The sequence below is a fragment of the Hyla sarda genome, chromosome 3, assembly GCF_029499605.1.
Source record: "Hyla sarda isolate aHylSar1 chromosome 3, aHylSar1.hap1, whole genome shotgun sequence".
In the NCBI taxonomy this organism is placed as follows: Eukaryota; Metazoa; Chordata; class Amphibia; order Anura; family Hylidae; genus Hyla; species Hyla sarda.
The window spans coordinates 369182079-369206662 of NC_079191.1; the positions used below are offsets into that span (position 1 = coordinate 369182079).

The 24584-nt window shown below is 44.5% G+C and overlaps 1 long non-coding RNA gene across 1 annotated transcript in view; it reads left to right on the forward strand.

The window, feature by feature from the left end:
- The window catches only part of LOC130362774 (uncharacterized), a 40418-nt gene that overhangs the window by 11118 nt on the left and 4716 nt on the right, over window positions 1–24584 (forward strand). The window contains exons 2-3 of the long non-coding RNA XR_008891563.1: window positions 16993–17062; window positions 20165–20222. This is a non-coding gene — a long non-coding RNA (uncharacterized LOC130362774). The remainder of the gene's footprint in view (window positions 1–16992; window positions 17063–20164; window positions 20223–24584) is intronic.

The window sequence follows — 24584 nt, forward strand, 5'->3', positions numbered from 1 at the left end:
TGTGTGTATATATGTGTGTGTGTGTGGGGGGGAAGCTGCCTAATCTGGGGGACAACTATACTGATCTGGGGGACAACTATACTGATCTGGGGGACAACTATACTGATCTGGGGGACAACTATACTGATCTGGGGGACAACTATGCTCGTAATCTGGGGGACAACTATGCTCGTAATCTGGGGGACAACTATACTGATCTGGGGGACAACTATGCTCCTAATCTAGGGGACAACTATACTGATCTGGGGGACAACTATGCTCGTAATCTGGGGGACAACTATGCTCCTAATCTGGGGGACAACTATGCTCCTAATCTGGGGGACAACTATGCTGCCTAATCTGGGGGACAGCTATGCTGCCTAATCTGGGGGACAACTATGCTCCTAATCTGGGGGACAACTATGCTCCTAATCTGGGGGACAAGTATGCTCCTAATCTGGGGGACAGCTATGCTGCCTAATCTGGGGGACAGCTATGCTGCCTAATCTGGGGGGAAACTATGCTGCCTAATCTGGGGGACAACTATGCTCCTAATCTAGGGGACAACTATGCTGCCTAATCTGGGGGACAACTATGCTCCTAATCTGGGGGACAACTATGCTCCTAATCTGGGGGACAACTATGCTCCTAATCTGGGGGACAACTATGCTCCTAATCTGGGGGACAACTATGCTCCTAATCTGGGGGACAACTATGCTCCTAATCTGGGGGACAACTATGCTCCTAATCTGGGGGACAACTATGCTCCTAATCTGGGGGACAAATATGCTCCTAATCTGGGGGAAACTATGCTGCCTAATCTGGGGGACAACTATGCTCCTAATCTGGGGGACAACTATGCTCCTAATCTAGGGGACAACTATGCTCCTAATCTGGGGGACAAGTATGCTCCTAATCTGGGGGACAACTATGCTCCTAATCTGGGGGACAACTATGCTCCTAATCTGGGGGTCATCTATGCTGCCTAATCTGGGGGACATCTATGCTGCCTAATCTGGGGGACAACTATGCTGCCTAATCTGGGGGACAACTATGCTCCTAATCTGGGGGACAACTATGCGCCTAATCTGGGGGACAGCTATGCTGCCTAATCTGGGGGACAGCTATGCTGCCTAATCTGGGGGACAGCTATGCTGCCTAATCTGGGGGACAACTATGCTCCTAATCTGGGGGACAACTATGCTCCTAATCTGGGGGACATCTATGCTGCCTAATCTGGGATACATCTATGCTGCCTAATCTGGGGGACAACTATGCTCCTAATCTGGGGGACAAGTATGCTCCTAATCTGGGGGACAACTATGCTCCTAATCTGGGGGACAACTATGCTCCTAATCTGGGGGACAACTATGCTCCTAATCTGGGGGACAACTATGCTCCTAATCTGGGGGACAACTATGCTGCCTAATCTGGGGGACAATTATGCTGCCTGATCTGGGGAAAAACTACCCGGCCCTCCACAATATTTTTAGTTTCTCATGTGGCCCCATGGGATAAATAATTGCCCACCCCATTCCTCCTCAACCCCGGACATTCCTTAACCTGGAGCCGCCCGGGGAAAGGAGAAAGTGAAGACAAGAGACTGGTGAGACCTCTCTGCAAAATTGTGTATTTAATGCAGTGTTTCCCAATCAGGGTGCCTCCAGCTGTTGCAAAACTATTACTCCCAGCATGCCCAGACAGCCTTTGGCTGTCCGGGCATGGTGGGAGTTGTAGTTTTGCAATAGCTGGAAGCACCCTGGTTGGGAAACACTGATTTAATGTGTGAAACTATCTGCTGCGCTCTGTATCTAATCCTGTCATGTGTGATACTGTCTGCTGAGCCTGTATATCCAAATCTGTCATGTGGGATATGATCCTGTGTATCTAATCCTGTCATGTGTGATACTGTAAGCTGAGCCTGTGTATCTAATCCTGTCATGTGTGATACTGTCTGATTAGCCTGTTTATCTGACGTTGCGCAGGGGGACGTCACTCGTCATCAGATAGAGCCAGCGTTGCTGTCGCGCACCACCAATACTGCCGCCGCTGGCATAAATAGGGTTTTGGTAGGTATTCTCTAAATGTTAATTTTTTGTGCGATTTAGGAAAATTCCCCCCCGCATATATGTTGTATCCCTCCAATCCCCTATGCCATTTCTTAAACCCCCCTCCCATCCCCCGTGCCATTTCTTAAACCCCTGATTTCTCAGCCCCTGTGCAATCTGGCCCCTCCCCTTTTGTAGCTCCACCCCCCACATAGCCACACCCATGACCGGTATTTTTCTGAGGGAAAGGTGGCAACCCTACTGGGCATGCTGGGAGTTGTAGTTTTGCAACATCTGGAGGGCCACAGTGTGGAGACCACTGTATAATGGTCTCCAATCTGTGCTCTTCCAGATGTTCCAAAATTACAAATCTCAGCATGCCCACTCTGTCGAGGCATGCTGGGAGTTGTAGTTCTGTAACATCTGGAAGACCACAGATTGGAGACCATTATACAGTGGTCTACAAACTGTGGACCTCCAGCTGTTGCAAAACTACAACTCCCAGCATGCCCAGACTGCCCAAGCATGCTGGGAGTTGTAGTTCGTCAACATCTGACCCTTCAGATATTGCCGAAATACAACTTCCAGCATGTCTGGCCATGCTGGGAATTATAGTTTTGCAACAGCTGGAGGCACCCTGTTTGGGAAACACTGGCATAGAATTCCCCTATGTCCACCCCTATGCAAAACCCTAATTTAGGCCTCAAATGCGCATGGCGCTCTCACTTTGGAGCCCTGTCGTATTTCAAGGCAACATTTTAGGGTCACATATGGGGTATCGCCGTACTCGGGAGAAATTGGCTAACAATTTTTGGGGGGCTTTTTATCCTTTTACCCATTATGAAAAGGAACAGTTGGAGTCTACACCAGTATGTTAGTGTATAAAAATAAAATTATTTACACTGACATGCAGGTGTTGCCGCATACTTTACAGTTTCACAAGAGGTAAATGGGGAAAAAAAGATCCCCATTTTTTGGGACACAATTTAGCCTGAGTACGGAGATACCACATATGTGGGCGCAAAGTGCTCTGCAGGCGCACAACAAGGGCCATAAGGGAGAGTGCACCATGTACATTTGAGGTGATTTGCACAGGGGTGTCACAGATGTTAAATGAAGAATAAGGACATTGGTATAATTGATGTGTTATAATTGGGTGCAAAAAGTGGTATTATTGTGAGATTAAAACTCTACATAATGAAGAAAAAAAATTCTAAAACTAATAACGAGGACAAAACTTACTGTTTAGGTGCAGATACGCTGCAGACAAAGCTCCTACTAAATAGAGCTGCGGTGTAAATTTATGCTCTGAGGAGAATTCAAATTTGTCCCGGGAATCACGCCCCTCCGTCTCGCGTCATCACATCCTCCATCACCCCGACACCACTAATGACGTCAGGTAAGGGCGGAAGTACTCAGTCGCGGTCAGGGGAAGCGCCCAAAACTACGAAAAGGAACTGACACTATCAAAATTATATTGAATAGATATGCATCTTTTTTATGTTTTAGACTTACCTCTGGTTTTGGCAAAAAAAAAATACTGAGGTGTCAACCTAACTAAATGTCTATGCAAAATGACCTTACAGATCCATGTTGTTTGGATCCACAATATAGTGCCTATGGAGTTTCGCTGTACCTACATATTTCAGAATATATACTCACTGGCCACTTTATTAGGTACACCTATTACTGGATTGGACCCCCTTTCGCCTTCATTCTTTATGGCATACTTTCTACAAGGTGCTGGAAAAAAGGTCTCAGAGATTTTGGTCCATATGGACATGATGGCATCACATAGTTGCTGCAGATTTGTTGGCTGCACATCCATGATGAGAATCACCCGTTCCACCACATCCCAAAGGTGATCTATTGGATTTTTATTGGCTGTCACATTTAAGTGATGCTTAATTGGTATTAAGGGGTCCAAAGTGTGCCAATAAAATGTCCCCTACAGTATTACACCACCATCAGCCTGATCCGTTGATACAAGGCAGGACGCATCCATGCTTTCATGTTGTTTATGCCACATTCTGTCCTGGCTATCTGAATGTCGCAGCTGGAATTGAGACCCATCAGACCAATGTTCTTCCAGTCTTCTATAGTACAATTTTAGTGACGTGTGTGAGCTGTAGCCTCAGTTTACCTTAGCTGACAGGAGTGGCCCTTGATGTGGTCTTCTGCTGCTGTAGCCCCTCTTCTTCAAGGTTCGAGGTGTTTGCATTCAGATTGGGTATTCTGCATACCTTGGTTGTAACGGGTGGTTATTTGAGTTTCTGTTGCCTTTCTGTCATCTTGAACCAAAAGAAGAAACAATGTGGTCTCAAAAAGCAGGAGGTGCTCAACCCCAAATGCAGTTGTTCATTTATGCTGGGGGAGCAGATCCTGCACTTGTGGTCTGTTGCTAAGGGCGATCCCCAGCATAAAATGCATACAATGGGGTCCACAAGTGCCACAATGGCATCCACAATTAACATATACAATAATACATACATTTAGGTGCACTACTGTGGTAGATGTAGACAGTAACATAAGACTAACCCTCAAAACTGATGTTAAAATTGTGACATTAGCCAGTATATCCTTATATGAAGGACATACCTGAGCCTGCACACCAACGCCAAGGTTTCTCAAGTGGCGCGGGACCTAACACTAAACCTACCTGTGCCATATGGGCAATACCAGGGGCCAGTGGGCAATTACAGCAGCATTGGGTCCGACTCAAAGCCTGCTCCCAGTTACCTCCAGTGGGGCTGGGCACACATACAATGGGAGGTGGGAGGCAGGCTATAAGCTCCACCCAAGTTGGCTAATGTCTTGCCGGCCTCACAGGTGAACCTTAATGCTGCCTAGAAAGTGATCAAGGCCACACATTAGCCAACTTTTTTAGGACCATTCTTTGTAAACACTAAAGATGGTTGTTGGTAGATCAACGGTCTCTGAAATACTCAGACGAGCCTGTCTGGCACCAATTAACATGCCACGTTCATAGTCATTCAGATTCCCTTTTCTCCCCGTTCTGATACTCGATTTGAACTTCAACAAGTAATCTTGACCATGTCTACATGCCTAAATGCATTGAGTTGCTGCCATGTAATTGGCTGATTAGCTATTTGTGTTAACAAGCAATTGAACATGTGTACCTAATAAAGTGGCCAGTGAGTGTATAATAAGAAAATGCCCCATGCCTCTGTATAGGCAGCTATGGCAGCACACATATATACCGTATATACTCGAGTATAAGCCGAGTTTTTCAGCACGATTTTTCGTGCTGAAAACACCCCCCTCGGCTTATACTCGAGTGAACTCCCCCCACCCGCAGTGGTCTTCAACCTGCGGACTTCCAGAGGTTTCAAAACTACATCTCCCAGCAAGCCCGGGCAGCCATCGGCTGTCCGGGCTTGCTGGGAGTTGTAGTTTTGAAACCTCCGGAGGTCCGCAGGTTGAAGACCACTGCGGCCTTCAACATCATCCAGCCCCCTCTCACCCCCTTTAGTTCTGAATACTCACCTCCGCTCGGCGCTGGTCCGGTCCTGCAGGACTGTCCGGTGAGGAGGTGGTCCGGTGGGATAGTGGTTCCGGGCTGCTATCTTCACCGGGGAGGCCTCTTCTAAGCGCTTCGGGCCCGGCCTCAGAATAGTCACGTTGCCGTGACAACGACGCAGAGGTGCGTTCATTGCCAACGTACTCCTGCGTCATTGTCAAGGCAACGCCTCTATTCCGGGCCGGAAGCGCGGAGAAGAGGCGCCCCCGGTGAAGATAGCAGCCCGGACCACCTCCTCTCCGGACAGCCCTGCAGGACCGGACCAGCGCCGAGCGGAGGTGAGTACTCAGAACTAAAGGGGGTGAGAGGGGGCTGGATGATGTTGAAGGCCGCAGTGGTCTTCAACCTGCGGACCTCCGGAGGTTTCAAAACTACAACTCCCAGCAAGCCCGGACAGCCGATGGCTGCCCGGGCTTGCTGGGAGTTGTAGTTTTGAAACCTCTGGAGGTCCGCAGGTTGAAGACCACTGAGGGCGAATGATGAGAAGAGGATGATGAAGGGGGGTGGGGATGATGAAGGGGGGGTGTGGGATGATTACAAGGGGATGATGAAGGGGGGATGTGTGGGATGATAAGGGGATGATGAAGGGGGGATGTGCGGGATGATAAGGGGATGATGAAGGGGGGATGTGTGGGATGATAAGGGGATGATGAAGGGGGGATGTGTGGGATGATGACAAGGGGATGATGAAGGGGGGATGTGTGGGATGATGACAAGGGGATGATGAAGGGGGGATGTGTGGGATGATAAGGGGATGATGAAGGGGGGATGTGTGGGATGATAAGGGGATGATGAAGGGGGGATGTGTGGGATGATGACAAGGGGATGATGATGAGGATGTTAATGACGGGTCTGGATGATGACAGGGGGGGATGAGGTATTTCCCACCCTAGGCTTATACTCGAGTCAATAACTTTTCCTGGGATTTTGGGTTGAAATTAGGGGTCTCGGCTTATACTCGGGTCGGCTTATACTCGAGTATATACGGTACTCTGTGTACGACTCTTTACTCTTTAACAGTTTTTAATGGAAATTCAATAGTCTATTGGTTGGGAGCCTCGCTCATATAACCCAGCTAGTTTAACCTCAAGCCAAACAGTCATAGGTACATCCATCATGACTATATCTTAAACCTCCCTTTGGTTTTCATGCATAAATTCTTATTATATCAGATGTAAATTTCATTTTAATGCTTTGATTTTTCGTGCTGAAAACACCCCCCTCGGCTTATACTCGAGTGAACTCCCCCCACCCGCAGTGGTCTTCAACCTGCGGACTTCCAGAGGTTTCAAAACTACATCTCCCAGCAAGCCCGGGCAGCCATCGGCTGTCCGGGCTTGCTGGGAGTTGTAGTTTTGAAACCTCCGGAGGTCCGCAGGTTGAAGACCACTGCGGCCTTCAACATCATCCAGCCCCCTCTCACCCCCTTTAGTTCTGAATACTCACCTCCGCTCGGCGCTGGTCCGGTCCTGCAGGACTGTCCGGTGAGGAGGTGGTCCGGTGGGATAGTGGTTCCGGGCTGCTATCTTCACCGGGGAGGCCTCTTCTAAGCGCTTCGGGCCCGGCCTCAGAATAGTCACGTTGCCGTGACAACGACGCAGAGGTGCGTTCATTGCCAACGTACTCCTGCGTCATTGTCAAGGCAACGCTTCTATTCCGGGCCGGAAGCGCGGAGAAGAGGCGCCCCCGGTGAAGATAGCAGCCCGGACCACCTCCTCTCCGGACAGCCCTGCAGGACCGGACCAGCGCCGAGCGGAGGTGAGTACTCAGAACTAAAGGGGGTGAGAGGGGGCTGGATGATGTTGAAGGCCGCAGTGGTCTTCAACCTGCGGACCTCCGGAGGTTTCAAAACTACAACTCCCAGCAAGCCCGGACAGCCGATGGCTGCCCGGGCTTGCTGGGAGTTGTAGTTTTGAAACCTCTGGAGGTCCGCAGGTTGAAGACCACTGAGGGCGAATGATGAGAAGAGGATGATGAAGGGGGGTGGGGATGATGAAGGGGGGGTGTGGGATGATTACAAGGGGATGATGAAGGGGGGATGTGTGGGATGATAAGGGGATGATGAAGGGGGGATGTGCGGGATGATAAGGGGATGATGAAGGGGGGATGTGTGGGATGATAAGGGGATGATGAAGGGGGGATGTGTGGGATGATGACAAGGGGATGATGAAGGGGGGATGTGTGGGATGATGACAAGGGGATGATGAAGGGGGGATGTGTGGGATGATAAGGGGATGATGAAGGGGGGATGTGTGGGATGATAAGGGGATGATGAAGGGGGGATGTGTGGGATGATGACAAGGGGATGATGATGAGGATGTTAATGACGGGTCTGGATGATGACAGGGGGGGATGAGGTATTTCCCACCCTAGGCTTATACTCGAGTCAATAACTTTTCCTGGGATTTTGGGTTGAAATTAGGGGTCTCGGCTTATACTCGGGTCGGCTTATACTCGAGTATATACGGTACTCTGTGTACGACTCTTTACGCTTTAACAGTTTTTAATGGAAATTCAATAGTCTATTGGTTGGGAGCCTCGCTCATATAACCCAGCTAGTTTAACCTCAAGCCAAACAGTCATAGGTACATCCATCATGACTATATCTTAAACCTCCCTTTGGTTTTCATGCATAAATTCTTATTATATCAGATGTAAATTTCATTTTAATGCTTTGATTTGTAAAATAGCTTGGCTCTTGCTCACTAAGTAGAATGACCTTGTTTACAGATAAGAAGCCTGGACCTGCGGACATAACATACTGTAAGTCCCTAAACAATTTTATGACTGCGGAAAGTGATAACTGAGGAGAAGGTAAATGCATTCTGTATTATCCGGCCTCACAAGTCCATTCATTAGAGATATGCAATACCTCAGAGCATGTTATTGGTTATGGAACCTGTGTCCTTGGGAAATAAACTATTGAAAATGTAATTTCCTCCAGCTTTATATTCATTTTATAAGGACTGCTCAGAAAAGCTGTAGGGAAAAGGCGTAAATGGAAAAGTATGTCTAAATAAAATATTTTTAAGGAAATGTTATTTGTGTCTCTTTGTTTATTCTGTTTATTTGAGTTATCTTCTACTACTTTATAAACAATGAGCATAATGTCAAATCCAGTTATAAAGGTCTGAAAGTACGGCATAAAGCCTGTAGTCTGTAGGGTAAAGGAATCTTTTCATGTCAAACAGATCTGTCAAAGGTTTTCAGTGCTGAGACCTCCACGATCTTTAGATATAGCTGAATAAAGGGTGCTGCACTGTAGTGTACTACTGGGGTGATTCACAGTTTGTGATGCCAGGGTAGTGTTAACCACCACGCTCCAAGGTTTAGACCGTTCTCCTGGGCCAAGCACTGGGGACAATAATGACCACAGATGCAGAGTTACAGAATCTTTTAGGTAATATCCTTTACAGGTAATATCTTTTACAGTACAGATCAGAGCAGGTAAAGTGCAGAGTAACCCTGTGCATCCTTTCACCTTGCTGCGACTTATAGTAGCTTTCACTTGACTGAATCATGGCTGCTATGAACTTTATACTTTAGATTGAAGGCTTTGGACTCGTGACTGATATTATTCCCGCTGACTTTAGACTGACTACTGTAAATTTCATTGAAGCTTCTTGCTTATCACCAGCAGGGGTGTGGAAATTTTATAAAAAACTACTTGTCCACGGGACTAAAACTAAGTAAAATCTACTTATCCCTCATGATGATCCACTTGTCTGGACCAATTTTCGCTCTGTCACACTAATTTTTCCTCCTCGCCCTATAATAGACCTAACTACATACTATAATGATACCTTTGAATTTTTCAATAACATATTCTCTGAACCCAAAATAATAATAATAAAAAAAATATATATATATATAAAATCAGTGAAGTGAAATTGAAATAGTAAAAGAGAATTTTTGTAACTGCCATTTTTTGACTCCTGTAGCCTTTTTTTTTTTTTTAACTTTTTCACATACCAGGCTGCATGAGGGCTAATTTTTTGCGCCATAATCAGTTTTTTGTATCGGTACCATTTTGGTAATGATCTGACTCTTTAATCGCTTTTTAACTTTTTTTTCTGGGATATTATAAAAATTGCAATTCTGTGGTTTGGTATTTTTTTTACATTTACGTCATTTACCGTACGGGATACATAATGTTACATTTTAATAGTTCGTACAATTACGCACGCAGTGATGCTAAATATGTTTATTTTTATTATGTTTACATGTTTTTATATAGGAAAAGGGGGTGATTTGAACTTTTAACATGGAAGGGGTTAATGTGTGTCTTTTAAACTTTTAATAATTCTTTTTTTTTTTTACATTTCATTAGACTTTTAGGAGGAATCATTAGATTCCTCATACAGATCAATAGAGTTATATTGAACTCCCTTGATCTGTGTGCTCTGCAATCCACTGTCCAGCAAGGCTCTATCAATGACAGAGCCACAGACACCAGGGAAGCAGAGGTAAGCCCTCCGGCTACCTCTTTAGTGGAGGGGGGGGGGGGGCGATCCACCCCACTAGACCACCAGGGGGGCATTCACATGTCCCTTCAGACGCCGCTGTCAGCTTTGACAGCGGTGATCTAAAGGGTTAATAGTTAGCCACGGCGATCGCTGCATGCTGGCTATTAGCGGCGGATCCCGGCTACTGAGAACAGCTGGGGGCTGCAGAGTATGGAGCGGGCAGAAGTTGGGAGCCCGGTCCATACACTACTCTGAGCGCCACCGTGCTTGTCGGGGGCTTTCAGGTCTGGCCATGCTTGCCCTAAGCAGGACTAAGGGCCGGAAAAATTCACCTGCCCGGTGCCCGGAAGTGCATGTCTCGGGCGTCGGGCGATAGGAATTCCACATCCCTGCACCAGGTTTCAAACTGTATCTGTGCAATGTGGTGCTTGTAAATGGGGTGGCTGTAGATTTTTGAGTTCTTCCAGGGCCTCCTTCAGATGACCACAAACTTCTCCTCACTCATCTCCACATAGTACCTCGGCTCTCCTCCACTCCTAGAACACCGACTACCTCCTCCCTCTCTACACTATATAAGGATTAGGGTAGAGGGAATCCCATTGGGCATCAGGATCACATGGTTTACTCTGCATGACTTTCCTTAAAAAGTATCTGCCACCAAATAAACTTTTCTAAACTAACTCAGGCTATGTTCCCTAAATACTCCTAACACGCCTTCCCCCCTTAAAAAAAATTCAGAGCTTTAAAAAGCTGTGTATCATACCTTTCTTCTTGCTCACATAGTGCAATCTCCCAGCAGGCATGACATCACTGAAGCCTGCTGGGGGACCACTTCCACCCTCACATCGTTGCAGTGCTGTAATGAATTGAAGACCTCAGGCTCTGTGCAGCTTTCAGTGAGGCTCTTTGCAGCTGTCAATCAAGCTCAGTGCAGGGAAGCACTTCCTGAGTTTGGTCTCCTGCCAGGCCGGGAGGATACCAAACTTACTGTATTAATTGTGGCAGAGAACAGAACAGAGCCACCGAGTGGCTGTTTTTTCCATTATAGTTTAAACATATTTATGTTGATAATTTTAAAAGCAAGAGAATGGGAAAGTGTCTGCTAATTACTAGAGATGAGCGAATTTACAGTAATTTGATTCGTCACTAACTTCTCGGCTCGGCAGTTGCTGACTTTAGCCTGCATAAATTAGTTCAGCTTTCAGGTCTTCGGTGGGCTGGAAAAGGTGGATGCAGTCCTAGGAGAGACTCTCCTAGGACTGTATCCACCTTTTCCAGCCCACCGGAGCACCTGAAAGCTGAACTAATTTATGCAGGCTAAAATCAGCAACTGCCGAGCCGAGAAGTTTGTGACGAATCGAATTACTGTAAGTTCGTTCATCTCTACTAATTACACAGGGAACACTATATTAAAAGTTTTATTTGGTGACAGGTACTCTTTAAAGATACAGTAACACTGATAAAAATGTGCATAACACAAAATCAAAAGATAAAATACAATATATGTGAGAAGGTAGAGAAAGTTTCCAGCTCTATCACTGGTCTGGATCCCAAGCAAGGAGAAGGTGTGGACCTCACCCAGAACAATGGAAATGAAGAAAGCAAACTCCAGCTCGGCACAGGTAAATGCGGCTTTATTCACATCAACGAGGCAACAGGTACAGAGAGGAAGTGACGCGTTTCGGCCAGGTGCTGGCCTTAGTCGTACTTAGTACGACTAAGGCCAGCACCTGGCCGAAACGCGTCACTTCCTCTCTGTACCTGTTGCCTCGTTGATGTGAATAAAGCCACATTTACCTGTGCCGAGCTGGAGTTTGCTTTCTTCATTTCCAAAATACAATATACTCTGGAGTAATGGGCCCAGAAAAAGGACACTGGAAGTGCCTGAGGCAATGTTTACCTGACAAGACAAAATCCTGTACTGGGTCACCACAGCAGCATGATACACTCCCTGGTTCAGCGTTTAGTCTGTCTGATTGCAGGAGACAGGCTCTATTATAAGCCTTTTATAAGCCTACGGACCCCGTCTTGGACTACGAGACAGACTTTAGCACTGAGCTGGGGAACTTTAGCAAAAAAAATTATCTTTGCCTGATGATTCTCATCCATGTACATCTCTGTCTGGATTACCATCCATGTACAAAGGCTGTGTATAAAGCTAAGGGAGAATGATACATTTAAAGGTAAAACAGGGCCTGTGATATAGCAAAGTCATACACTGTACAATGTATATATACATATTTGGCATCAGTATGGACGGGAGAACTAGAGGAGTACATTTTGGGGTACCGTAAATATTATTAAGTGAATAAACAACATTTAAACAACATGAAAAATATCAGAATTTTTAAAAATCTAATCACAGTTTTTTCATAAAAAATTACCAAATGAATTATAATCTGACCTTTAGAATACAACATGGTGACAAACCCCTTTAACCATGAAGGGGTTAATAACTTAGATAGGCAACTTAGATGGCAAGGATGGCTACACTACACACAAAGGCTCTGTATTAGAGCACTGCAGTGGGAATGGGATCCCGCAGGTCCTATAGGACCCAATATAAAACTTGTGGGAGCAAATGTTTTTTAGTCTTTAAAGGGGTGGGAGCGGGTGGTCACAGAACACACAGCGGGTCCCACAAAATCCTGAGCAGTCTGGCAAACCTCTAGAATGCCACAGGGGGCAGATGAAATGGCACAAGAGGGTAATGAAATGTTTGTGGTAGTGTCAAAATGTTTGTGGTAGCGGACAAGATTGGACACATGTTGCAGGAGCGGGCTGGAGCGGAACACACACCTTGCGGGACTGGGCGTCAGTGGTCAGAAATCCAGCAGGAGCGGGATTCAGAAAGCTGCACCCAATCATTATTAAAAATTATTAATAGTAATAATAATAATAATATATATATATATATATATATATATATATATATATATATATAAATTTGAATAGAAAATCTTTTGCTTATTTAAAACTAGTTAATAAAGCTAAAATGAAATACATGAACCATTCCCTTTATATAAATCAAAAGATCTTTTTTCTAAGTCTTACTTCATTAGAAATACAATTGAACAAAACAAAATACTTAGGTAATTTATGTTTAGCAGAATTTAATGAGGTACTCCGGTGGAAAACAAATGTTTTCAAATCAACTGGTGCCAGAAAATTTTACAGATCTGTAAATTACTTATAGCTAAAAATCTTAAGCGTTCTAGTACTTATCAGCTGCTGTATGCTCCAGGGGAGGTTGTGTAGTTCTTTCCAGTCTGACCACAGTGCTCTCTATTGCCACCTCTGTCCATGTCAGGAACTGTCTGGAGCAGGAGAGGTTTGCTTTGGGGACAGTTCCTGACATGGGCAGAGGTGGCAGCAGAGAGCACTGTGGTCAGACTGGAAATAACTACACAGCTTCCTCTGGAGCATACAGCAGCTGATAAGTACAGTGACCCCCCGAACTACGATGGCCCCGACATAGGATAATTTCAACATGCGATGGCCTCTCAGAGGCCATCGCATATTGAAGGCAGCATCAACATACGATGCTTTTGTATGTCGGGCCCATCGCATAAACGGCTATCCGGCAGCGCTGACTGCTTCAGCTGCCGCCGGATAGCTGTTTACTGTGCCCCGTGGGCTCCGGTGATGGTCTCCTACCTGTCCTCGGGGCTCCGGAGCTTCCTCTTCGGGATTCCCTGCATCGCTGGTGCTCTCCATCATCGTCATCACGTCAGCCCGCACGCCGTCCCATCATCCAATAGGAGTGGCGTGCGTAGTGACGTGATGGCGGCGATGGAGAGCGAGGATCCCGGGGAAGCAGAGACTTCCGAAGCATCAGGGACACCCCAGGGACACGGCGACAGTGATGGAGGGTGACATCCAGGGCAGCGGTGACGAGCGGGGACGGTCCGGAGTGGCGGGGACAGGCGAGTATAACTTCCTATACTTTACATTGCACGGATCCCTCAACATACGGTGGTTTCAACAAACGATGGTTCATTTGGAACGGATTACCATCATATGTTGAGGGACCACTGTACTGGATGAGATAAGATTTTTATTTAGAAATAATTTACAAATCTGTATAACTTTCTGGCACCAGTTGATTTGAAAACATTTGCTTTCCATCCCTTTAAAGAATCAGTCAAAGGAAAACACTGGTGATTACTAGTGTTTGGCGCGAATATTCACATTTTGAATTTTTATCGCGAATATCGCAAATTCGTCAATATTGCGAATATGTTCGCTATATATTTGAAATTTCAAATATTCACTTTTCCCCGTATATGCGCATATTTGCATATGTGAATATTCACATATACGCATATTCGCATATGTGAATATTCGCATGTGCGAATATTCGCATATGTGAACATTCACATATTCCTTCGTTTCACTTGTTTGCCAATTAGAATTATGCAAATACACTCAGAGGTTATCGACAACATCCCTAGCAACCAATAGTAAAGTTGCCCTCCCCCTCACTGTTTTCTTCCTTGATTATGCGAATATAACGAATACGCGAAATTCGCGAATATAGGACGAATATTCGTCTATATATTCGCAAAATATTGCGAATTCGAATATGGGCAATGCCGCTCATCACTAGTGATTACCGTCAGAAGAAATTATTTTGCTTCGAGAATGTAACAAGGAATTCGGGGAACAACTACTGAACATCAGATTGCTAATAGAAACTGTGTTTAATTACATTGGAGTGCTATCTAATAAATATATGCAGATAAATCATTAAAAATCCATCTTCATCAAGTGCATAATGTACTACCCACTTCTTCAGCCCACTCCTAATTGTGGATTAATCTTGTAGAGCAATGTGAAAGGCAGTGTGTACCAGCCCTGCATGTTGTATTACAATGTCTCATGGAGAGATGTGTAATTGAATAACACTGTGTGCAGTTTAATTGCCTTCACTCCGAATAGAAAGGATGTTATTTAATAGCTAAAAAGTGTTTTTGCTTCCATCAGATGGAATAAAAATCTATATCGCCAGCTTTACAGATACAATATGGAAAAGTTGATAGTTGCATGGGGAAATCCAAACAGAAAAGCGCATTAAAATGAATTCAAAAACGACTTGTATGGGATATCTGTAAAATACATGTAGACCCTCAAAGAAAGCCTCCCAGATCATATCACAGAAGCTGCTTACCAGTGTAGCCAGGCTGTCCGTGCATTATACAATATGAACATATTGGGATAGGTTCACACTGTGTATTTGCATTCTGTTTTAAAGGGGTACTCCACCCATAGACATCTTATCCCCTATCCAAAGGATAGGGGATAAGATGTCTGATCGCGGGGGTTCCGCCGCTTGGGACCCCTGCAATATAGCATGCGGCACCCACCTGTTTCAGCCCTGGAAGCGCTGGAGGGTCTGGGTTCTGACCACAGGAACGGAAGATCGTGACGTCACAACTCCGCCCCCGTGTGACGTCACGCCCGCCCCCTCAATGCAAGTCTATGGGAGGGGGCGTGACAGCCGTCACTCCCCCTCCCATAGACTTGCATTGAGGGGGCGAGCGTGACGTCACACGGGGGCGGAGTTGTGACGTCATTTTAAAGGTACCTTTTTTTTTCTTGAAAAAAAAAATAGTACCTTTCAACAGGAAGCAAAACATGGTGGGGGACATTTATCAAGGTATTTAGAGCCTTTTTTTTTGCGTACAAAAGTCGCACAAAAAGTCGCACATGCGCCTAAGCCCTTTTTTTTGTGACTTTTGTGAGTAAGCAAAAAGTTGCAAACAGCCTTACCTAAGCAAATTTCAGTTTTCACTTTGCAGTGGTCAGGTATTTATGATGTGCGAAAGTCGCACGTAGGCAAAAAAAAAAGTCGCAAACCCCTTACAAGAAGTGGCAAGTCTACTCCACGTCTGAACTGGAGTACAAAACTCCAGTACGTGAGCAAATTTAAAAAGTCACAAAAAAGTCTCACAAAAGTCTCAGCTGCGACTTTTTTTGTTTTGCTTGTGTGCTCCAAATTTATCAACCACCTGTGATAGTATGAAAATATGTCACACATAAGCAAAGCTAAAGCAAAAAGTTTAGAACTTGCTTACCAAAGCAAACTGTGGTAGCGGGATGTGATGAGGGCAGATGTTATTACCCTAGGGGCAGATGGAATTAACCTCTTGTATTCATGACACCAGGGCGCGGTTTAGCCTAAAACCACCCGAAGGTATACTGCAGGATCCTGGGCTAGGCACAGGGGCAATAAAGACTCCGACGCCAAGTTATGGATAACGGTAGCTTTACTGAGGGTAGACAGTTGGTAAAGTCTATACTGTTCAGCCAGGGCCCAAGGAGGGGACCAGTGACACAGCGACTTTAAGGACTTGCTGGGACTTGAAGTAGGACTGGACAATTGAATGCAGACCACGCTGACTTGACTCATAAAGCTGTGACTGTAGCTTACTTGACTTGATGGTGGCTGCAGGACTAGACTTTGAGGCCTCCAACACTCTGGACACACACACTAGGCAACTGCACTGGACCTCAGCAGGAAGCAAGAGCTCTAAGCTCCAAGAGAGAGAAGCTCCACCCAGGACTTATATGGGGGAGACTAGCAGGCAGCCCATCGGTCACTCTTGGGATCACCTGGTCACTGGTACCTCCTGGGTAACAATCACATGACATAACTCTTAAAGATACAACACATTTTATAATATAATACACTGCAGAACATATGTATAGGGGGAAACAGATGCAGGGGGCCCTGGGGACACTGAAGGAGGCTGCCTGACAGGACAGCAAGGGTCCGGGGCAACATCTCCTGTACTGGGCCACCACAAAACAATGATAAATGTCCCACGGTGTGAACAGGACCAGAGTCATGCACTGAAAGGCTAATTATATAATGTGCCTAAATAACAGACAATTACCAGACACTACATAAGGATACCTCATACTATATAACATCACAGAACTGTTTTCTGTACAGCAATAGAAAGATAAGTCAGCTCAGCCAGAAAGCCTCACCGCAGCACGGACTGGTGTAGGAATTCATCCAGGTAAACAGAAACATAGAACTTAGGTCTATAGAACTTGTTGCTGTATTCTGTAAGGTAAAAAAAAAAACATCAGGCCAGGTGGGCAAAAAGAAAGTGACACATTTCGGATGTAAAGCTCACCCTTATTTTCATATTATTTTTTGTGGCCCTGTTCAGAATTTGTACCCAGATGGACAATTTAAAAATTCTCAGACTTTATATATTTTCTTTGAAAGCCAATTGAATTCTCTGGTTCAGATGTCACCTTTCTAATATCCAGGATTTCTGATCGTATGTCAGTTATATGTAAATTATATGTCAGCTATATTTCAGTTATATGTAAATTATATTACAGTTATATGTCAGTTATATGTAAATTATATTACAGTTATATGTCAGTTATATGTAAATTATATTACAGTTACATGTCAGTTTTATGTCAGTTACATATGTCAGTTATATGTCAGTTATATGTAAATGATATGTCAGTTACATATGTCAGTTATATGTCAGTTACATATGTCAGTTACATATGTCAGTTATATGTCAGTTAAATGTAAATGATATGTCAGTTACATATGTCAGTTATATGTCAGTTATATGTCAGTTATATGTAAATGATATGTCAGTTACATATGTCAGTTATATGTCAGTTACATATGTCAGTTACATATGCCAGTTATATGTCATTTCTGTGATCTAATACTCAATATGGAGAAAATAGAGCTACTTGGGGGAGATTTATCAAAACCTGTGCAGAGAAAGAGTGGCACAGTTTCTTATAGCAACCAATCAGATTGCTTCTTCTTCTTTCTTTTTTTTCTTTTCTTTTTATGCCTTTTCATTTTTATAATGATGAGCAACGGTTACTGGTAAGTAGAAGTCCCCGCCCAGGGGACTACTTGCCAGGTGAGGGGGGAGGCTTTATAACTTAATATATTCACCATCCCAGGGGGCACAAACATCTACCAGGGATGGTGAGGATAATGATTTTAGCATATATAACACATTGCCAAGCGTTATATATGCTAAAATATGCAGATTGGTTCCCTTTAAGGAACCAAGAATAATGTAAACAAGCACAGGTAATACATAAGCTTTGTGTAAATGCTTCTCATTTGAAGAATTCATGACAGATCCATAGGATATACCCGATATACCTTGTACTTGGGGTTCCCACCCGTGAGTTCCAACACTACTGGGAAAAATGAAAAGAAAAAAAATAAAGGTTGGTGCAGCTCACAATTAATGACTATCCGAGGAAAACCGGGCAATCACCTATTCCCAGGGTGAATAATGATTCTAAAATTGTATAAAAAGATAGCCCGAACCTCAAAGAAAGTAGAATATTTATGGAATCATATAATTCTAAGACCATGCTTCAAATAAACATTTTTTATTTCAATAAAATATCATTTAGAATGCACTAATTCCTCACACAGGGCCCTTGTGGGAGGAATAAATTCACTGGCATATATAACATGCAATATAATAAAATCAATAAATGCATAAAATATCAGCCATAAAAAAATCATGGGATGTGTTGCTTTTTTAGCCTCTGGATGTCCAGATAATGAACAGTCTATGAATAATGATGATGTAATATTATTTCAATGACTGCATGAATTATTACAATAATATTTGGATATGTTGTTACTAGTGTTGCTCGCGAATATTCGCAATTCGAATATTATTCGCGAATATCGCATATTCGCGAATTCGCGAATTTCGCGAATATAGCGCTATATATTCGTAATTACGAATATTCGTTTTTATTTTTATTTTTTTCTTCACAGTACACATCACAGTGATCATCCCTCTCTGCTTCCAGCTTGTGTGGTGTAAAGAAGGCTGTAATACTACTGTGTGAGACTGGCGTGCGAAAATTCGCATATACGAAAATTCGCATATGCGAATTTTCGCATATGCGAATTTTCGCATATGCTAATTTTGTATATGCTAATATTCACATATGTTAATTATGTGAATATGCGAAAAATAAATCGAGAATATAACGAATATGCGAATATTCGCGAATATATGACGAATATTCGTCCATATATTCGCGAATATTCGCGAATTCGAATATGGCCTATGCCGCTCAACACTAGTTGTTACCCGTTCCTGATGCCAACTCCTGCGTTGTAATATTTATGTCCGTATGGAGCTCCCGCTGGTCAGTAGGTGCTGGCAAGCGCTGAGTGTGGCTGCTCCAGACTGCGTTGGACCCGCTTTATGCCTCACAATAGCAAATCCTCGTGGCGGCGGCATCTGATGTCAGCCAGGGAGAAGTAAATACAGTAATACTATTAAAGACAAACTAAAGCCATTGTGGTGTGCCAGCCACTGTGAGTCTGGAATTTGTACACTTTATTTGACGTTCCTGAGATCCACCTTCTGTGAGATTCACTTGCCGTGTTATCTCGATCTTCTGCTGCTGATATACCGCTCCTGCGATCCATCTACTGTTGTTACTTCTCCCTGGCTGACATCAGAGTCCTCAAATCCTTATGCCCATGCAAAGCAGCACCAGGCTCAGTTGAGTTGTGGTTGCTTCGGCACATGGCTCCCTTATTTGGTGCTTTACATAACTCCTACAGAGTTCAATGGAGAGAACCATGTAGCAGCAACCTATCCACTGAAGCCAACACAATGAGGCTATGTTCACAAGACGGAATGTCCGCATAGAGGATCTCTGTGCGGACATACCGGACGCTGTGGGCCGCCGGCTTATTTGCCAGTGCTAGGACCGCACAAACAATCAACGTGTTCATTCTTTGTCCGGACAAGGAAAATGGAATTTCCGTGCTGGAAACATCTGGCAGGGATATTTTGCAGTGTGCACAACGCAGCAGAATCCCGTTGAATTCAACAGGACTCTGCTGCAGCGAAATCTCTGTGCCGGATTCCAAAGCAGAATCGGGCAAGGAACCTAGAGATCATGGGAAGCTATTTTGTATCAGCAAACAGAGGTCAGAGCGAATCACTCCCAAATACGAACCATGTCTTATCTCCATAATGACCACCCACCTGTGGATAGCATATGTAAAACATGGAGATAGAGGTAGTACTAATGGAGTAACACCATTTTAATCCAACTTTTTATTTCTGACTTGTTTATAGTTAACTTTAACATAGAAGAATATTACTATATAAGAAGATTTCTCATCCTTATGATCAGGTCAGTAAAGCTATTTTATTTTAAACCCAAGATGTTGTATGACGGATGTAAATGCAATGTGTTCTGATTTTATATGAAATATGTTACCTGCGGTCCTGGGTAGACGGGTTTTGTTGTAAACATCTGTAAATCAGCATGGAAAGTTTGATATTTATGACTAAAGTATGGCACCCCACTGCTTCTCCGAAAATGGATGGGTTTATTATGCATTCTTTCTCCAAAGAGCATTGTCCTATTGTTACATTCACTTCCTTTCTTTATTTTTCCTGCAGAGTTTGTGATTTTGTCATTTTTGTTTTGGAACTGGCACACATCTCTTAACTCCTTTGTGTCTGGGAGAATTTTTATCCAACAACGGAAATGATGAATGCAAGAATATGCTATTTGTCTAGTTTCATTGAATCTGTGTCCTGGTATAAAGCATATTTACCTTGCTGGTAATTCAACAATAATTTTTAACCTTTAGTACTTATTGAATAGAAGAGGTCCTTAGAAGGAATTAAAATTAAAGGGGAGCTATGTAAACTACTAATATTCTTTGGATGCCAATTCATTAACAGTTAAAGGGGTACTCAACAAATCAACTGGTGCTAGGTGTTAAACAGGTTTGTAAATTACTTCTATATAAAAATCTTAATCCTTCCAGTACTTATCAGCTACTGTATACTACAAAGGAAGTTGTATCGTTTTTTTCTGGCTCACCACAGTGCTCTCTGCTGACACCTCGGGGAACTGTACAGGGAAGTAGAGGTTTGCTATGGGGATTTGTTCCTGCTCTGGACAGTTCCTGAAATGGACAGAGGTGTCAGCAGAGAGCACTGTGGTCAGACAGAAAAGAACAACTCAACTTTCTCTGGAACATAGAGCAGCTGATAAGTACTGGAAGGATTAATATTTTTATATAGAAGTAATTTATAAGTCTGCTTAACTTTCTAACACCAACTATTTAAAAAAAAAAAAAAAAAAAGGAAAAATGGTTTTCCACCGGAGTACCCCTTTAACGGCAGAGGTCTCCTAACGGTGGTCCTCTAGCTGGGAGTTGTAGTTTTGCCACGTTTGAAGGTCCAGTTTGGAGACCACTGTTTTACAAGATTTCTACTTGCTTTTAATGAAGCATTATAGTTTACAGCCAGCCATAGTTTCAGAGCAGGCATGATTGTAAGTCTATTAGAACAGAGGACTAATAAATGGGCACTGTCAGAATCAAACAGTTCTTATATGTTGCATGTCTGGGCAAAACATTTACCTTTCTAAAATACGGTTTACAAAATGTATCTCCTTTTTATAGAAAGAATGGCTCGCAAAAAAAGACCACTAGAGTTCCCCATACCATCCAGAATATAATCCTGTCTGGCTGCAGCATCATCTTCATCCCAGCTGAAGCACAGACTGGGAAAAAGTCAAGGAACTGAGGGGAGGTCTAGCACTCTTCTGTGCTCACTCCTGTCCTGTCTGGAGGGGGGGGGGTAGAGAGCAGCCTGCAGTTACTGGATATAGAGATCACCACAGTACAGCAGACTCAGGGAGGAAGTGAATGCATGGTGAGTAAAGGCAATAGATATTTTAATGCCACTCCCTGCCGGCTTTCTAGCACTTACCAATGCTGCTGGCTCCCAGACCATGTGTGTTTTCCTCTTCCCAGACACTACAATGTTGTTTCCTCTGCCTGTAATCCTGGATGAGTATCTGTTCCCCTGCATTTAAAGGGCCTGCTCCATAGAAGGCAGCTTAATCCACGCTTTGCTTTGGTTCCTTGTGTTCATTAGCAAAGGTGTTCTTACTGTCCTGTGCATGGACCTGTATCCATTTTCTTGTTACTGTCTCTGCCACACCACACCATCTCTCCTGTTGCAGACCTGGATTGTTGACCTTATACCTATGTTACCTGTATTGACCTTCTTGCCTGACGCTGACTATGCCACTGTACTGTGATGATTCTTCTGTGTTTGACCGGGACTGCTGACTACACATACTTGCCTGGCCGGTGGTGCTACACACTCATTATTAGCAGGAGTCTAACTTCTGCATTTTGTATTGGGATAAAGGGTAAAGACCTAGGGGGCACTTAGACTCCACTCCCGGGCGTAGCCTAAAGCCAAAACAGTTTGGTAGCACAGTGGTTACAAATTGCTTGTTACAGATATGGCTTACTTGACAGAGAAATTGAAAAAGAATAAAGCAACAAGATATAAAAAATCAACAAGAGACAAGAAATAAACAGGCAGTATACTTAGTTTATACCATCTGAAGAGCCACAGTTGGAAACCAACACCCAGAGAGTAGCTTCAGGTCAAAATACCTGCACAGCTCCAGTTGGCTCCCGGATAATGATGTGCATTTTATAACCTCTCAGTTTCATGCATCTTTATGAGCTTAATAATTCTAGATCTACATGTGAACATGAAACTCCTAATGAAGAGGTGTGTAAATTGATCATGTCATGATTTATTGTTTAAAAAGGCACTGTCATTATGAAAAACTTTTTATATTTTGCAGTACTACTGACAAGATGACTTTTATACATTTTTTATTTTATTTTTTATTTTACTGAAAAATAAAAATAGCTGCCACTAGGAGTCATCTATCTTTATGCAGACATACTACTCTGTATTTTGCAGCATACTGAATACCGTCCATAAAGCGTGTTGATATGCAGTGTAGGAGATCACGATTTCACCACTGCAGCCTTCAGCTGTTCCTAAACTACAACTCCCATGATGGGAGTTATAATTTTGCAACAGCTGGGGGTACACTCTTTGTAAAACTCTGTTTTAGAGCTGTGTATTCTCCAGCTGTGTGCCTTCAGCTCTTGCAAAACTACAGACAAAGGATGTGTGGGCATGCTGGGAGTTGTAGTTTTGCAACAGCTAAAGGCAACACTGCTCTTACACAGTGCTTCATAAACACTGCAGCTCCAGCTGTTGCAAAACTACAACTCCCAGCATCCATGAACAGCCAAAGCTTTCTCTGACTCCTGAAGCTGATCAGACATTCATAGTCTGTGAAAGCTGAATGACGCACATAGTGACAGCTATGTTGATTAGCATCCATCTTTACTAGGAACAGATAAAAAAATGTATGCATAAAAAATACTGAGCAATGATTTGCAGACTGCCAGGCTGCTCCACGACGCAGAGCAGATATGTCATCCACACTGAGGGAGAGAGATGGACATGCCCCCTCCATAAGGCAAGAAGACAAAGCAAGTGAGCAAGATATAAATGTTATTTGTTAGGGATATATAGGTCCTAGACACATAATTATATGTACATGATCAGGATTAGGTGCCTAATGTCACGATGCCGGCTGGCAGGTAGTGGATCCTCTGTGCCAGAGAGGGATTGGCGTGGACCGTGCTAGTGGACCGGTTCTAAGCCACTACTGGTTTTCACCAGAGCCCGCCGCAAAGCGGGATGGTCTTGCTGCGGCGGTAGTGACCAGGTCGTATCCACTAGCAACGGCTCACCTCTCTGGCTGCTGAAGATAGGCGCGGTACAAGGGAGTAGGCAGAAGCAAGGTCGGACGTAGCAGAAGGTCGGGGCAGGCAGCAAGGATCGTAGTCAGGGGCAACGGCAGAAGGTCTGGAACACAGGTTAGGAACACACAAGGAACGCTTTCACTGGCACAATGGCAACAAGATCCGGCAAGGGAGTGCAGGGGAAGTGAGGTGATATAGGGAAGTGCACAGGTGAACACACTAATTGGAACCACTGCGCCAATCAGCGGCGCAGTGGCCCTTTAAATCGCAGAGACCCGGCGCGCGCGCGCCCTAGGGAGCGGGGCCGCGCGCGCCGGGACAGAACAGACGGGGAGCGAGTCAGGTACGGGAGCCGGGGTGCGCATCGCGAGCGGGCGCTACCCGCATCGCGAATCGCATCCCGGCTGGCAGCGGAATCGCAGCGCCCCGGGTCAGAGGATGTGACCGGAGCGCTGCAGCGGGGAGAGTGAAGCGAGCGCTCCGGGGAGGAGCGGGGACCCGGAGCGCTCGGCGTAACAGTACCCCCCCCCTTGGGTCTCCCCCTCTTCTTAGAGCCTGAGAACCTGAGGAGCAGACTTTTGTCTAGGATGTTGTCCTCAGGTTCCCAGGATCTCTCTTCAGGACCACAACCCTCCCAGTCCACCAAAAAAAAAGTTTTCCCTCTGACCTTCTTGGAAGCCAAGATTTCTCTGACAGAGAAGACGTCCGAGGAGCCGGAAACAGGAGTGGGAGGAACAGATTTGGGAGAAAAACGGTTGAGGATGAGTGGTTTGAGAAGAGAGACGTGAAAGGCATTAGGGATACGAAGAGAAGGAGGAAGAAGAAGTTTATAAGAGACAGGATTAATTTGACACAAAATTTTGAAAGGACCAAGATAGCGTGGT